The following is a 13,887-nucleotide window of genomic DNA, read 5'->3' as shown; positions in this document are numbered from 1 at the left end:
TTTATTAATGCCGTGCAACAATTTAGTAAATTTGTCGCACATAGTCAAAAATGAAGTAGAAAAAAACAGGGTAAAAACCAGACTACATAGCAAAAGATTAGTAAATGCCCCCCATAATTTCTACAGATTCCTCCAAGTGAGTTCATTAAACGTGATTTTGAAAAATAATCACGTAAATTATTGTCTGATATTGATATTGATACTGACTGAGTATCACAGACAGAGCAGGATCCCTAGAGGACTACGGGTCAACCTACACCCTACTCTTTTCGTGGATGATGCCACATATTGTAAAGAATTTGAAAGAATAATCAACAAGTGTTCACTGGACATCATAACCCTGACTGTGGATAAATTGCATACAGCTATCAACGCCTCCAAGAAGAAGATCGAGAGTGTGGAACTACAATTACAGGACTGTCTGAGCGAGGAGTACTTCAAAACCCTAAAGGACAATTTGGACCAATAACTTGAGACCTATAGAAAAGACATTGAAGCTACCAAACGTCAGAAGTTCTTAAGAGACACAGAGGACTACTTAAATAAAACTGTTTACAGATGGCAAGATTCACAAGGGAATGCCTGCCCATTGGGGAGATACACAGGTGGTGGATACCATTCCTCCGGCTCCAGCAGCGACCAATCAGGCGGTCAACAAGCACGCTACCCTTTTCCTAAGACCCAGGGAGGGCGCAGACCCCCAAAAAACGAGGAGGGCAGGCCGCCACAACAGACATACGAGACTCCCAAGTACAGACCCGAGCTCAGGTAGGGATAAATCCATTGTCATTAACATTGCATCCAAACCTCTCAGTTCCACACAGCTCAACTTACTCCAGAAGGGCTTATCCTTCTGTCCGACAGGCAAACTCAACACATTCCAATTAGACCTGGCTGTTCACAGACTGTACCGCAATGTTAGACTAAAAACACACTTTTCCAATAATCCTATCCCAGACACACCACCAAGTCAGGGGGGTTAGACACTTACACTTCAGCACTTCGGCCTTAGAAATAAGAGCAGATACAATCCTCCACACACATATCATCCTACTGAAACATTTATCCAACTAGTCCAGCAAGAGGTAGATAATATGACTACCAGACATATGTCAAACACACTGGAGGTCAGGAATAATCTATCTAGGGAAGAGAGGAAAGCTTTACAGGACCTGATGAGCGATGGCGAGCTTACTATAAAAAAGGCCGACAAAGGGGGCTCCATCGTTATCATGGATACCCAGGCCTATGAAAAAGAGATTCTGCACCAGCTCTCTGACAGCTCCAATCCTTTGCCCAAAATACAAAAAGAAATCTATGATCTTATTACACACTTTTTGGAAGCCGGTACGATAGATGCCAAGCTGGGGTCCTTCCTGATTAAACAGTTTCCCATCACACCCGTGATATATATTCTACCAAAAGTCCACAAGACATTAACTAACTCTCCGGGGTGCCCCATCGTGGCATCTATAGACTCTGCTCTCAATCCTCTGTCTGTTACCCTGGAGAAAGCCCTCACACCTTTGGTTAGACAAACAACATCTTTCTTGCTGGACACATCTGAATTTCTTTCCATTCTTAATAATATCACTGACACCTCCGACGACACCTGGTTAGTCACAATTGACGTAGTCAGCCTCTACACATCAATAGCACATGAAAAAGGTATCAGAGCGGTAGAATGGTTATTGCAAAAAAGTACATACAATGACACCCAAAAGGACTTTTTTATCTCACTACTCAAAATTGTACTATATGACAACTACTTCATGTTTAAGGAAAAATTCTATCTACAGATACGTGGCTCGGCGATGGGTGCGAACATGGCCCCCCCCATATGCAAATGCCTACATGGCTTTTTTTTTGAAGAATTCTTTGTTTACAACCACCCCGCCTTTCAGCGTCACGCCAAAGTATGGCGTAGGTATATTGACAATATTTTTTGCATGTGAGAAGGGCCACATGACACCATCATGTCCTTCTTGGCTTATCTCAATTCAATATGGGAAGAGTTACAATTTACCCTCACACTCAGCCAGGAATCCATCCCCTTCTTGGACACTCTAGTCCAAAGAGACACACTGGGTAACATCACTACAGACCTGTATCAGGAAACAACAGACAGGAATAGTCTTTTACACTTTAGCAGTGCACACCCACATAGCATTAAAAAGGTGATTCCCAAATCCCAATTTAAAAGAGTACAGCGTATTGTTAGTGACCCTGACATACAATTGACCAGACTTGACGAGATGGAGTCCAGATTTAGAGATAGGGGATACCCCGAATATATCTTCAGAGAAGCCAGAAGTGACACTCCACGTACCAGAACACAACCTACTACCCAACGCATACCATTTGTACGTGAGTTTCACAACATTGTAACATTGTACATAAACATTGGCACATACTGCAGGAGGCATATCCCAACATCCCTGAGTTTACTCTACCACCACTGATTTGCAATAAAAGAGCACCGAACTTATCCAACAGCCTGGTACGGGCCCTACCCAAACAAGATTAACACATATCTCCACAGAGACTCTTCACATCTAGGCACAACGGTACCTTTCCCTGTCTTCAATGCTCCCAATGTAGCAATGTGTTGAAGGGTGACAAAATTTCTCACCCTCACACGGGCAAAACATATAAGATCAAGGGATACTACACATGTTTAAGCAAAAATGTGATATATATGCGATAAAATGCCCATGCGGACTACTGTACATAGGGGAAACCAAACAGACAATTAGGGACAGAATCAGTAAACACAAATCCACCATCCGCTGTGGTAATTACCTGTTACCTGTTCCATTTAATTTCAAAGAGAAAGGTCACTCCATCTCCCAACTCAAATTCCAGGTAATCGAGCAAGTCACTTTACCTTAAAGGGGGGGGGGGGGGTGATATAAAAAAAACTTTTATTATTTAGGGAAGCCTTTTGGATTCACACCCTGCAAACTTTAGAACCAAGAGGGTTAAATAGGGAATATGAAATAACCAGCCTACTGTGAATCTCTTCCTGACCTCTGTTTTTTCATTTTAGCTATCACAAGCTCGATCTGATCCTGGCAATCGGGCAGGTGGGTTGGCTTAGTCTGTCCCCTCGGCTGATGGGTATGTTTCTATGTCTGAGTTTGTATGCCTTCCTTATACCAGTACATAATTGGTCTCCTGGTAGACCATATGGTTCTGTTACTATGTGGCTATTACTGCTATGTTACTTGTTACAATGTTGCCTCTTCTACATTACTTAGTTCTCCTCGTGACCACCAGTTGATTGTCGGATTTTTATTCTAGGATGATATATGGATGCAATATGGACGCTATGCTGCTACTACTAGCCATCTGCCTTTGCCTGACACCATATCTGCCTCGCATTGTTACATTTTCAGATATTTGATCACACTACCATTATATTTCTGTGACCAGATCCCATTATTACATATGTTTTGGTGGATACTCTCTGACTGTCATTCAGTGGGTGAACAGCTCTATTCAGCTGGATGTGCGGCTGCGCTCTATTTCCCCATTTGAAATGATAGGATTTTGATTGCGCCGCTGTTCACTGCCAGACGCGAGCGGTCTCTTGGGGTCTTAGCACCTTACCGCCACAGGCGCTTGCATCACGTCCTTGGACATTGACTAGCTGTGCCAACTCCCCCCTGCCGGGGGAGCATATACAGCACCGTGTCCATTCGGCAGTGAACCGCTAGATGATTGTCACATTACCTGATGCATTTTTGTTTTCCCCACTGCTGCTTTTGAGTGGGATGATGCGCACATTTCCCTCGTTACTATGTATGCTTAATATAACGAATTACACTGCTATATGAAACTGTGTTTACATATGACGCCTTGTTGATATGTTACCATGACAACGCGATGTCACTCCCGGCGTGCCGGCTAGTGGAGTGACGTCACTTTAGGGCGCCTCCTCGTGCATATAACTGGTGCCTGCGAGCGATCCAGTTGACAGCAGAGGAAGGCTAAGTGCCGAAACGTGTCCTGTGACTTGAATATATAATAAAACATCAAAATTGCTTGCATCGGTGAGTGCTGGGACCTCCTTCATTATACTGCAATTCCCAGAATGATGACCCAGAGTATAGCCCAAGGTTAAAATGATGCCCACCCCAAACCCTATACTCTGAGTTATCATTCTGGGAATGTGATGTGTGTGGCCGTCCCTAACCTGTTACCTCAAATGCGCACCCCGCTCAGGTGGGGAGAGAGCGCTGCGCATTTGAGGCAACTGCAAACCCCCAATTCTGTTGACTCTGTGTCCCATGACCCATTTTTTTTTTGGAAGGGGGGGGGGAAGATATCAGGGGTATTGGGAAAGAGGTTTTGGGATTTTTTTTGGGGGGAGGTGTTTTGTTTGTGTTTTGTTTTTTAAAATTTGGAAGACAATGTACTCTGGACTGGTACATTGGAGTCGAATTCTGGGGAATGAATATCAGGTGAAAGAATAAAAAATGTAGTACTCCATGGAAGTGTGATACTCCCTCAAGCAGTTTTTAATGCAGAGGCCTGGATGATCGGGGCAGGTGTCACATTGAGTGGTGGTGTCCTTCCGAATCCCCCTCTTGCGACACACTCTGCATTTTTTCTGGGATCGTCCTTTCTTTCCAGTGTGGGGGACCTCACCTGGAAAGTGTTGGCCGGGGACGATCTGGTGGCCCACAGTTCCAGAGGTGCTCTGACCCACTCTTTGGCGGTCACTAAAGATGAGGGCCTTTAGAACTTCCTCTTGAAACTGCAGGTATGTCCCTGTTTTGCCAGCATACTGGGACAGTACAAAAGAGTTGTACATGGCAACCTGAACCATGTAGACAGCAACTTTTTTGTACCATACCTTTGTTTTCCGCATGGCATTATATGGCTTGAGGACTTGATCAGAAAGATCAACTCCCCCATATACCGATTGTAGTCCAGAATTCAATCGGGCTTGAGGACCGGTCCCACGGTACCTCGCACAGGGACAGGGGTGTTGACGTTCCAATGAATTGTGGTGAGCATAAGAACATCCCTCTTGTCCTTATACCTGACCAGCAACAGGTTTTCATGGGTAAGGGCACGGGACTCACCCCGGGGGATAGGAGTCTGCAGGGGATAGGAAGGAATGCTTCTTTGATTCTTCCAGGCTTTCCCACAAGCAAGCATGGATCTGGCGGCGAGGGATGTGAAGAGAAGGATACTAGTATAAAAGTTATCCACGTAAAGGTGGTAACCTTTATCTAGCAATGGATGCAAAGGCCCCAAACGATTTTTCCGCTAACACCCAGAGTGGGGGCGGGGCCATTCTGGGGGTTCAATACGGGAATCTCATCCCTCATACACCATAAACTTGCAAGTGTACCCTGAGGTACCCTCGCAAAGTTTATACATCTTCACGCCATACCGCGCTCGCTTGTTAGGGATGTATTGCCGGAAGCTGAGTCTCCCCTTAAAGCTGATGAGAGACTCATCAATAGCGACGTCCTTCCAGGGACATAGGCCTCCCAAAATTTTGCCCCATAGTGATTGATGACCGGCCTGATTTTATACAGGCGGTCAAGTGCGGGATCAGTTCGGGAGGGGACATGCCGCATTATCAGCATACTGCAAACATTTCCGAATGGCCTCGAACTGGGTACGTGCCATGACCATATTGTAGAGCGGGGTCTGGTAAAGGACGTCCCCACTCCAACATTGGCTGACATCCGGTTTCTTGACCAGGCCCATATGCAGCACAAGGCCCCAAAATGTCCTCATTCCGGCTGCATCGACTGGGAACCGACCATTGGGTCTAACCAAGAGTGAGCCCGGGTGTGCGGCGACGAACTGTTGGGCGTACAGATTTGTCGGCTAAACCATCAGATTTACAAAGTCGTCACTGAAAAAAAAACGCAAATAGTCCATTTCAGTGAACCCGACAATGTCAATCTTGATTCCTGGGTCACCAACAAACACAGGTTCATGGTCCGCCGGCTCAGTCCAGACAAGTCCTCCGGTACGGGGCACCAGTGATCTTTGCCCGGGGTGCTTGACTCATACTAGCATGGGGCACAGGGTCAGTAGCAGAGGATTTGCGGACTCACTTGGCGGCGACTCCGCCACCTTGGTGGCTCATCATCAGAACTAGATGATGAGGAGGACGCGGAAATAAGAAAGGTGGGGCCATTTCCCTACTCTGTGTATATATGTGGGGGGAAAAACTTTATTTGTGTATGTGCTGCGTGTGGTGTCGTGCGCTAATACCTCCCTAACCCGCCCTAACCTAACTAACTAAACGCACCCTAACAGAAAAAATATAAAATAAAAAGGGAAACAAAATGTATCTTTTAAAAAGGACTTCTACCGCAAAAAAAGACTTGCGCCCCCAAAAAAGCGTGTACCAAATCAGTGGTGTGCTCACTGATTAGCGCTTGGTGGCGGCAGGGAGTGCAGAAGTCAGTGGGGGTCCGGCCACTCAGCCCAGAACAGTGGCTGGTGGCACGTACACAGACCCCCACACAAAATACCGGAAAAATAAAATAATAAAACGCTTAACCCCGAAAAAATGCACCCACCTGAACCCCAAAAAAAAAAACGCTGATTAGTGATAATTCACTGACAGCAGTGGGGCAGGCTGCACACAGAGGTATGGTCCATTCACACAGCACAGGCCTGCTACTGGTGACACGGACCGACTATAGGTGCAAAAAAAATAATAAAAAAGCCGCTATAACCCAAAAAAGTGCCTGCACCTAAAAAAAAACACTGATCAGTACTACGGGACTGATCAGCGGCGCGTGGGCTTTAGCTAACGGTGGCGGACCGCTCTTTTATAGCTAAGAGGGTCCAGCCACACGTTAAGCAAAAAAAAATAAAGGTCTGCACCAAAAAGAAAACGCTGGCGGCAGACAGCAGCGACCCAGTAGGGCTGGGTCACGCAGCTAAAGGTGCTATGGACCCGTGGACACCTACGGATAGTACGCTGCAAAAAAAAATTTACTTTTAACTCCTAACTGTCCCTACCTAATCTAAAGCATTCCCTGACTGCTTTCTGTGCCAAGGGGCCACAGAAAGGGGGCACTTTTTTCACTATGAAGGGGGAGATGGAGACACGAGGCTTCCGTCCTGCATACCAGCTCTCACAGTAATGGTGGGCAGAACTGCTTTTAAACTCACTGCTTTTGTGCACATTATGGCACATTGTGCATTTGCTGCAGGGAAAAGTCCCTTTTGGTTTTTCTGTAAGCCATCCTTTTTTCTGTTCAGGTTCAAAGTTGCTCCTTATCAATTTATCCTTTAGGTTTTGTCCACGTTTATATGTTATTTGTGGGGTTCGTGGGATTATACTTTCCAGGGTATTGTCCATCCTTAATATTCCCCAGTATTTATTTAAGATCTCCCGTACTTCTATTGCTTTTTCATCAAAAACTCTGATTATTCTTGTTGCATCATTGGAGTCCTGCTTCACTTTTGGAGTCAGTAAGTGGGATCTGCTTGATGTTAGTGCTCTATGATATGCTTTTTTCAGAACTTTGTTCGGGTATCCCCTACTCCTTAATCTTACCCGTAGCTCCCTAGCTTTGAGTTCAAAGTCTTCTAGTGAAGAACAGTTCCTACGTATCCGGAGGTATTGTCCCGTTGGTATTCCCTGCTTCAGTGGGCGTGGATGGCAGCTGTCCCAGTGGAGCAGGGCATTTGTGGCTGTCTCTTTTCTATACACTGTAGTTTGTATGTGATTATCGGGTGTAATCCATATTTTTAGATCCAAAAATACAATATGATCCTCACTTATACAGCTTGTAAATTTTAGCCCCAAGTTGTTTCTATTTAGTGTTTCTACGAACCTTAGAAATTTCTCTTTTGTGGACGACCAGATTATGAGAATGTCGTCTATGAACCTTAGCCATAAATTATATGGCTGGTCCATGACACCATCTCCTCACTGAATACCTGTTGGTCCTCCCACCAGCCGAGGTACAGATTTGCTAAACTGGGGGCACAGGGGCTCCCCATCGCTGTACCTCGGCTTTGATGGAAGGACTCCCCCCCAAATTGGAAATAATTCCTAGTGAGGACAAATCTCAATAATTTCACTACCAGTGTGTTATGTGGTGTGTATTGGGTGCCTCTAGTACCTAGAAAATATTGTACTGCCTCCAACCCCTACTCATGGGGGATGGAGGAGTACAACGCCATTACATCAAGGGAGGCTAGTATTGATCCCTCCTCCAGTCTTAGATCTTCCAATTTTTGCAATACATCTGTCGTGTCGCGAATGAATGATGGTAGGGCGTATACGAAAGGGCGCAGTATGCAGTCCACATACTGACTCACCCCTTCCGTTAGATTGCCCATACCCGACACAATGGGCCTCCCCCTTAAAGGGGGATGGTCCTTGTGTATTTTTGGTACTGAGTAAAAGCATGCCATTCTGGGGTTTTTTGGCTTCATGAACTCATATTCTGTGTTACTTAACAAATTACAACTTCTTCCCTCATCCAGGATGGCCACTAGTTCTTCTGCAAACTCCCGTGTGGGGTCCTTTTTAAGTTTACTATAGCACTCCCTGTCTGATAGGATGTCCAAACACATCCTTTTGTATTTCTTTTGCTAGTGCAGTCATAGCCTGTCTCTCTCCTCTCGTGAGGTCCTGTTCCCTCATTCTTTCTTGATCCAGCCTTTTTAGGTCATTAGTCACCATTTCCACGAATATATCTATATTAGAGTAGTCACCAATTGGGGGGTGGTTTTTTACTTTTTTTTACTTAGTTGACTAAAAGGGCCTTCTCCCTCTGTTCTTTCACTGTTTTCTCGGGAAAGGGTTTCTAAGTCCCTAAATGATGTCATATCTTCTTGATCTACTCCTAAGATTTGCCCATCTTTTATATTTTTTAAGTGGAAATATTTTCGCCATTTTATCTTTCTGGCAAAGAGGTTGACATCTCTTGTCCATGAAAAGGAACTGAACTTTACAGTCGGGACATATGTCAAACCCCTTGCCAAAAGGTTCATTTCTGCTTGATTTAAAGATTTTTGTGAGAGATTTATTATTTGCAATTGTTTATCTTTTTGTTGTATCTGGTACTTGTGATATTACAACCTGTGTATGTTCTAATTGGTACTCCTGAGTACATAATCGTTCATAGTCGGTGTTCTCTCTAAAAAATGCCCCCGACCTTTATGTCCTCTAGAGCCTCTCGGTCTCCCTCTTCCTGATCCTCTTCCACCTCCTCTCTTTCCCCTATAATTTTGGTATGCTCCTCCTCTTTCTGTTTCACTTTCCTCGCATTCTGGTGATGGTATTCATATGTCTGTTTCCTGAACAGTATTTGTTTTTATGATTTCATATTCTTGTTTATTTTTGAAGTCTTGCAAATCCCTTTTGAACTGTAAATGCTTCCTTTCTTTTAAATATGCTACAAATTTCGAAATACTTTCCTCCAGAAATTGTTCCTTCTTGACAAAAGTTGGATCACTTTTGAATGTATTTATTTGTTCTATTGCCTTGTTTTAATTTGCTGTTATTGTTTCGAATGTTTTTCTTCCTCCAGTAAAATTTGCATTAGTTTGAGGGAGCTCTGTGTTGCTTCCCTCTCCCAGCGTTCTTTTATATGTGGAGTCTGAATACGGGGTGACGGTGTGAGGGGGATCCGGAGTCCACTTGGTACTATTTTATTTTTAAGATAGTTCTCCAGGCTGTATATCTCCCAGTTCCATCTTCCTTGATCCTTATATAATTTAGTTTCATTTTTGAAGGCTTATTTAATAGAAATCGTTTGACTGCAGAAGCTTATTTCCTTTTCTGAAAAGACATCTTGTATATCCTCAAGCCATCTACTGTTGTCGACTTTGCCGTATAGTAATTTGGCCATACCCTATGCAGGGGAAAAATTTAATAATCCACTAGAAGTACTGTATCCGTACTGTATTTTATTTTTTTTAGGTCTCCCAGTATTTTGTAGAACAATTGATAGCACAAAGGGAACCTTTTAAATACATTTTATTGTATTCACATAACACTCGTGGTAATAATTAAAATCCGTAAATGCCACCATTCACTACTTTTATTGCCGCATCCAATATTGCACCTATAAAGATGTATCACACATTGTAGTCCATATATTACTCTAGGCCAAAGTGCTCATCAGTGCGTTTTTAGTGCATATACGAGTGTGCGTTTTCTTGTGCATACTTTGTCATCAGAGGTTGTGCTTGTACACTTGTAACATAAGTCTTCTATATGTGCCTCCTTAACAACTTGAATATCCATGTATATTGACAGTATGCTTTTTATGTGCATTTATTTGCAAACAGAGGTATTTAATGTGCATTTATATTTTCAGCAGAGGTATTTCATATGTGTGCCTCCTTAGCAGCCAAAATGTCCATCTGTTAGTAGCAACATGCAGTAATTCCCTGTTTATGGTATATCACAGTCTATAGGGTATTGCACATTGTACATATTGCACATTCGGAATATTTCCATTCATTAGGTTATTGCATGTATTCCATATTGCACATTACACTCATTGCACTTATCTTTTATTCCGGCTTTTCAAGTAGTTGTTTCTTTCGGATGGGAGTTTCTTTTTCTTTCTTTATAGATAGTTGCCGGTCCGACGCGTTTCCTCTTGCGATTCTTCCGATTCTCCCGGAAGAAGCCTACTGGTGGCGAAACGTCGGGCAGTGGCGCTCCTCATTTGCACTTTTATACCACTAGGTAATATGAATATGCTTAATCTATGCCTTATTTATGGTTGGTTCTAACTCACCTGAGTGATCCCTATATCTGTCATTTCTGCCCTACTTGCTTGGGGTTCTTTCCTTGAGGTAGTGCCCTTTTTGTGCAGTTTCTTTTCTTTGTGTGTCTAGTTTCAATTTTATTTATGTCATTGTATCTATAGGTTTGCATAGGCCCCTTGGCCTTCATTGTTGTAGTTTTTAATGTTTATACCTCAATAAAGTAATTGATCCGCATCCAAGTTTTTGGTTCTTTTGGATTCAAGTGTTTACTTGCGTGGGATTTTCATGATATTACGGGAATCTCTGTGATATTTAAATCTTTTTGTGGGTTTCTTTGAGGAAACCTTTGTCTATCCACACCACCTCTTCTCTAACTGTATCATATATAGATGCTTCATAGACGATATTTTCATTGTATGGAAAGGAGACAGAACCAGTTTGAACGACTTCCTCACACATCTTAACTCCAATGACTGGTCCCTCCATTTCACACAAACCATATACACCAATAATGCAGAATTCCTCGATGTCCTGGTATCACATGATGACCACTCTCTTTTCACCAAAACATACTTTAAACCTGTTGATAGCAACAGCTATCTTAACTTTGATAGTGGCCATTTCAAAAAATGGCTTTGTAACGTGCCTTAAGGTAAATTTAACCTCTTCAGGATGCCCGGCATCCCGAGTCCTTAAGGCCATGGGGCGTATGGATACACCCGTGGGAATTCCAGTCCCCGCCGCTAGCCGGTTGGGGACCGGACCGGGATGATTGCTGATATGTATCAGCAGGCATCCCGTGCATATGCCCATCGTCATACCGACGATTTTCAGCGGTTCCGGGTCATACCGGTGTCCGGTGACCTGGAAAATCAGGGGGATCGGGGGTGTCCAAGACATCCCTGTCCCCCTGAAGGGATAGGAGTTAGGTGGCTGGGGTGCCACCCCTCCTATCCCTGCTATTAGTCATCAAGACGCGACGACCAATAGCAGATCGGGGGCGGGGGGTTAAAGTTTGGTTCTCTCGTCCTGCCCACGGGGGTACTGTAGCGTGACCGGCGGCGGCAGCGGTGGAGGTCCCTTACCTGATAGGCGGGCGGCGATGACGTGCGGCTCCCTCGTGGCTCCCTGATGAAGACTACGGAAGCCGGTGAGTAGTTGCCTAGGGGGGGGGGGCTAAACTTTGGAGACCACATACAGTGCTCTCTAAACTGTAGCGCCCCCTCCCCAGATGTTGCAAAACTACAACTCCCAGCATGCCCAGACAGCCATTTGGGCATGCTGGGATTTGTAGTTTTGCAAGATTTAGAGGGCTGCAGTTTGGAGATGACTTTGCAGTGATCTATAAACTGTAGTCCTCCATATCTTGCAAAACTACAACTCCCAGCATGCCCACACAGCAGTTTGCTGTCTGGGCATGCTGTGATTTGTAGTTTTGCAACATCTGGAGGGGCACAGTTTGGAGACCACCCTGCAGTGGTCTCTGAACTGTGGCCCTGCAGATGTTGCAAAACTGCAAATCCCAGCATGCCCAAACAGCTGTCTCAGTTCGATGTGTGCAACTACATCTCCCAGCATGCACTTCGGTGATCAGTACATGCTGGGAGTTGTAGTTTTGCAACAGCTGTATCAAAAGAGGCATGGACTCAAGGGACAGGGACATAATACTCCCCCTTTATAAATCATTGGTACGGCCTTACCTGGAATATGCTGTTCAGTTTTGGGCACCTGTCCATAAAAGGGACACTGCGGAGTTGGAAAGGGTGCAGAGACGCATGACTAAACTAATATGGGGCATGGAACATCTTAGCTATGAGGAGCGATTAAAGGAGTTATAATTGTTTAGTCTTGAGAAGAGACGTTTAAGGGGGGATATGATAAAGTATATAAGTATATATATATATTAATAAGTATATTAATGGCCCATACAAAAAATATGGAGAAAAACTGTTCCAGGTTAAACCCCCCCAAAGGACGAGGGGGCACTCCCTCCGTCTGGAGAAGAAAAAGTTTAGTCTCAAGGGGCGACACGCCTTCTTTACCGTGAGGACTGTGAATTTATGGAATGGTCTACCTCAGGAACTGGTCACAGCAGGAACAATTAACAGCTTTAAAACAGGATTAGATACATTCCTGGAACAAAATAAGATTAATGCTTATGAAGAAATATAAAATCTCATCCCTTCCCCAATATCGCGCCACACCCCTACCCCTTAATTCCCTGGTTGAACTTGATGGACATATGTCTTTTTTCGACCGTACTAACTATGTAACTATGTAACTATGTAGCTGGAGGCACCCTGGTTGGAAAATACTGAGTTAGGTAACAGAACCTAACTGATGGTTTTCCAACCAGTGTGCCCCCAGCTGTTGCAAAAGTACAACTCCCAGCATGCACGGTCTGTCAGTACATGTTTACAGTAAGTTTCCTGCTTCAAGTTTGGGCTGCAGCAAATTTTCTGCCGCAGCGCAAATTCCTAGCTGTAAACTCACTGTAAACCTGCGCCAGTGTGAATGTACCCTAAAAACACTACACTACACTACACTAACACAAAATGAAGGGTAAATCACTACATAAACACCCCCTTGCACTGTCCCCCCCCCCCCCCCAATAAAAATAAAAAAACATTGTACCGCAGTTTTTCCAAAAAGGAGCCTCCAGCTGTTGCAAAACAACAACTCACAGCATTTCTGGACAGCCACTGACTGTCCAGGCATGCTGGGAGTTTAGCAACAGCTGGAGGCATCCTGTTTGGGAATCACTGGCGTAGAATACCCCTATGTCCACCCCTACGCAATCCCTATTTTAGTCCTCAAATGCGCATGGCACTCTCACTTCGGAGCCCTGTCGTATTTCAAGGAAACAGTTTAGGGCATCTCCGTACTCGGGAGAAATTGCAGTACAAATTTTGGGGGGCTTTTTCTCCTTTTAACCCTTATGAAAAGGAAAAGTTGGGGTCTACATCAGCCGGTTAGTGTAAAAAATTTTTTTTTTGCCCCATACTTTTTATTTTCACAAGAGGTAAAAGGAAAAAAAGACCCCCAAAATTTGTAACGCAATTTCTCCTGAGTATGGAAATATCCCATATGTGGGTGTAAAATGCTCTGCGGGCACACAACAAGGTTCAGGAGTGAGAGCGCACTATGTACATTTGAGGCCTA

General features: G+C 44.3%; 1 protein-coding gene across 1 annotated transcript in view; it reads right to left on the bottom strand.

Annotated features, from left to right (window-relative positions):
* Nucleotides 1-12,840, bottom strand: part of LOC130282600 (gastrula zinc finger protein XlCGF26.1-like) — a 381,272-nt gene extending 368,432 nt beyond the window's left edge. The window contains exon 1 of the mRNA XM_056531000.1: nt 12,768-12,840. The gene's annotated coding sequence lies outside the window, so the exon portion shown is untranslated. The remainder of the gene's footprint in view (nt 1-12,767) is intronic.
* Between the last annotated feature and the right edge of the window lie 1,047 nt (nt 12,841-13,887).

The sequence above is a fragment of the Hyla sarda genome, chromosome 7, assembly GCF_029499605.1.
Source record: "Hyla sarda isolate aHylSar1 chromosome 7, aHylSar1.hap1, whole genome shotgun sequence".
NCBI classification, from domain to species: Eukaryota; Metazoa; Chordata; class Amphibia; order Anura; family Hylidae; genus Hyla; species Hyla sarda.
This window is presented reverse-complemented; position numbering and strand designations above follow the sequence as displayed.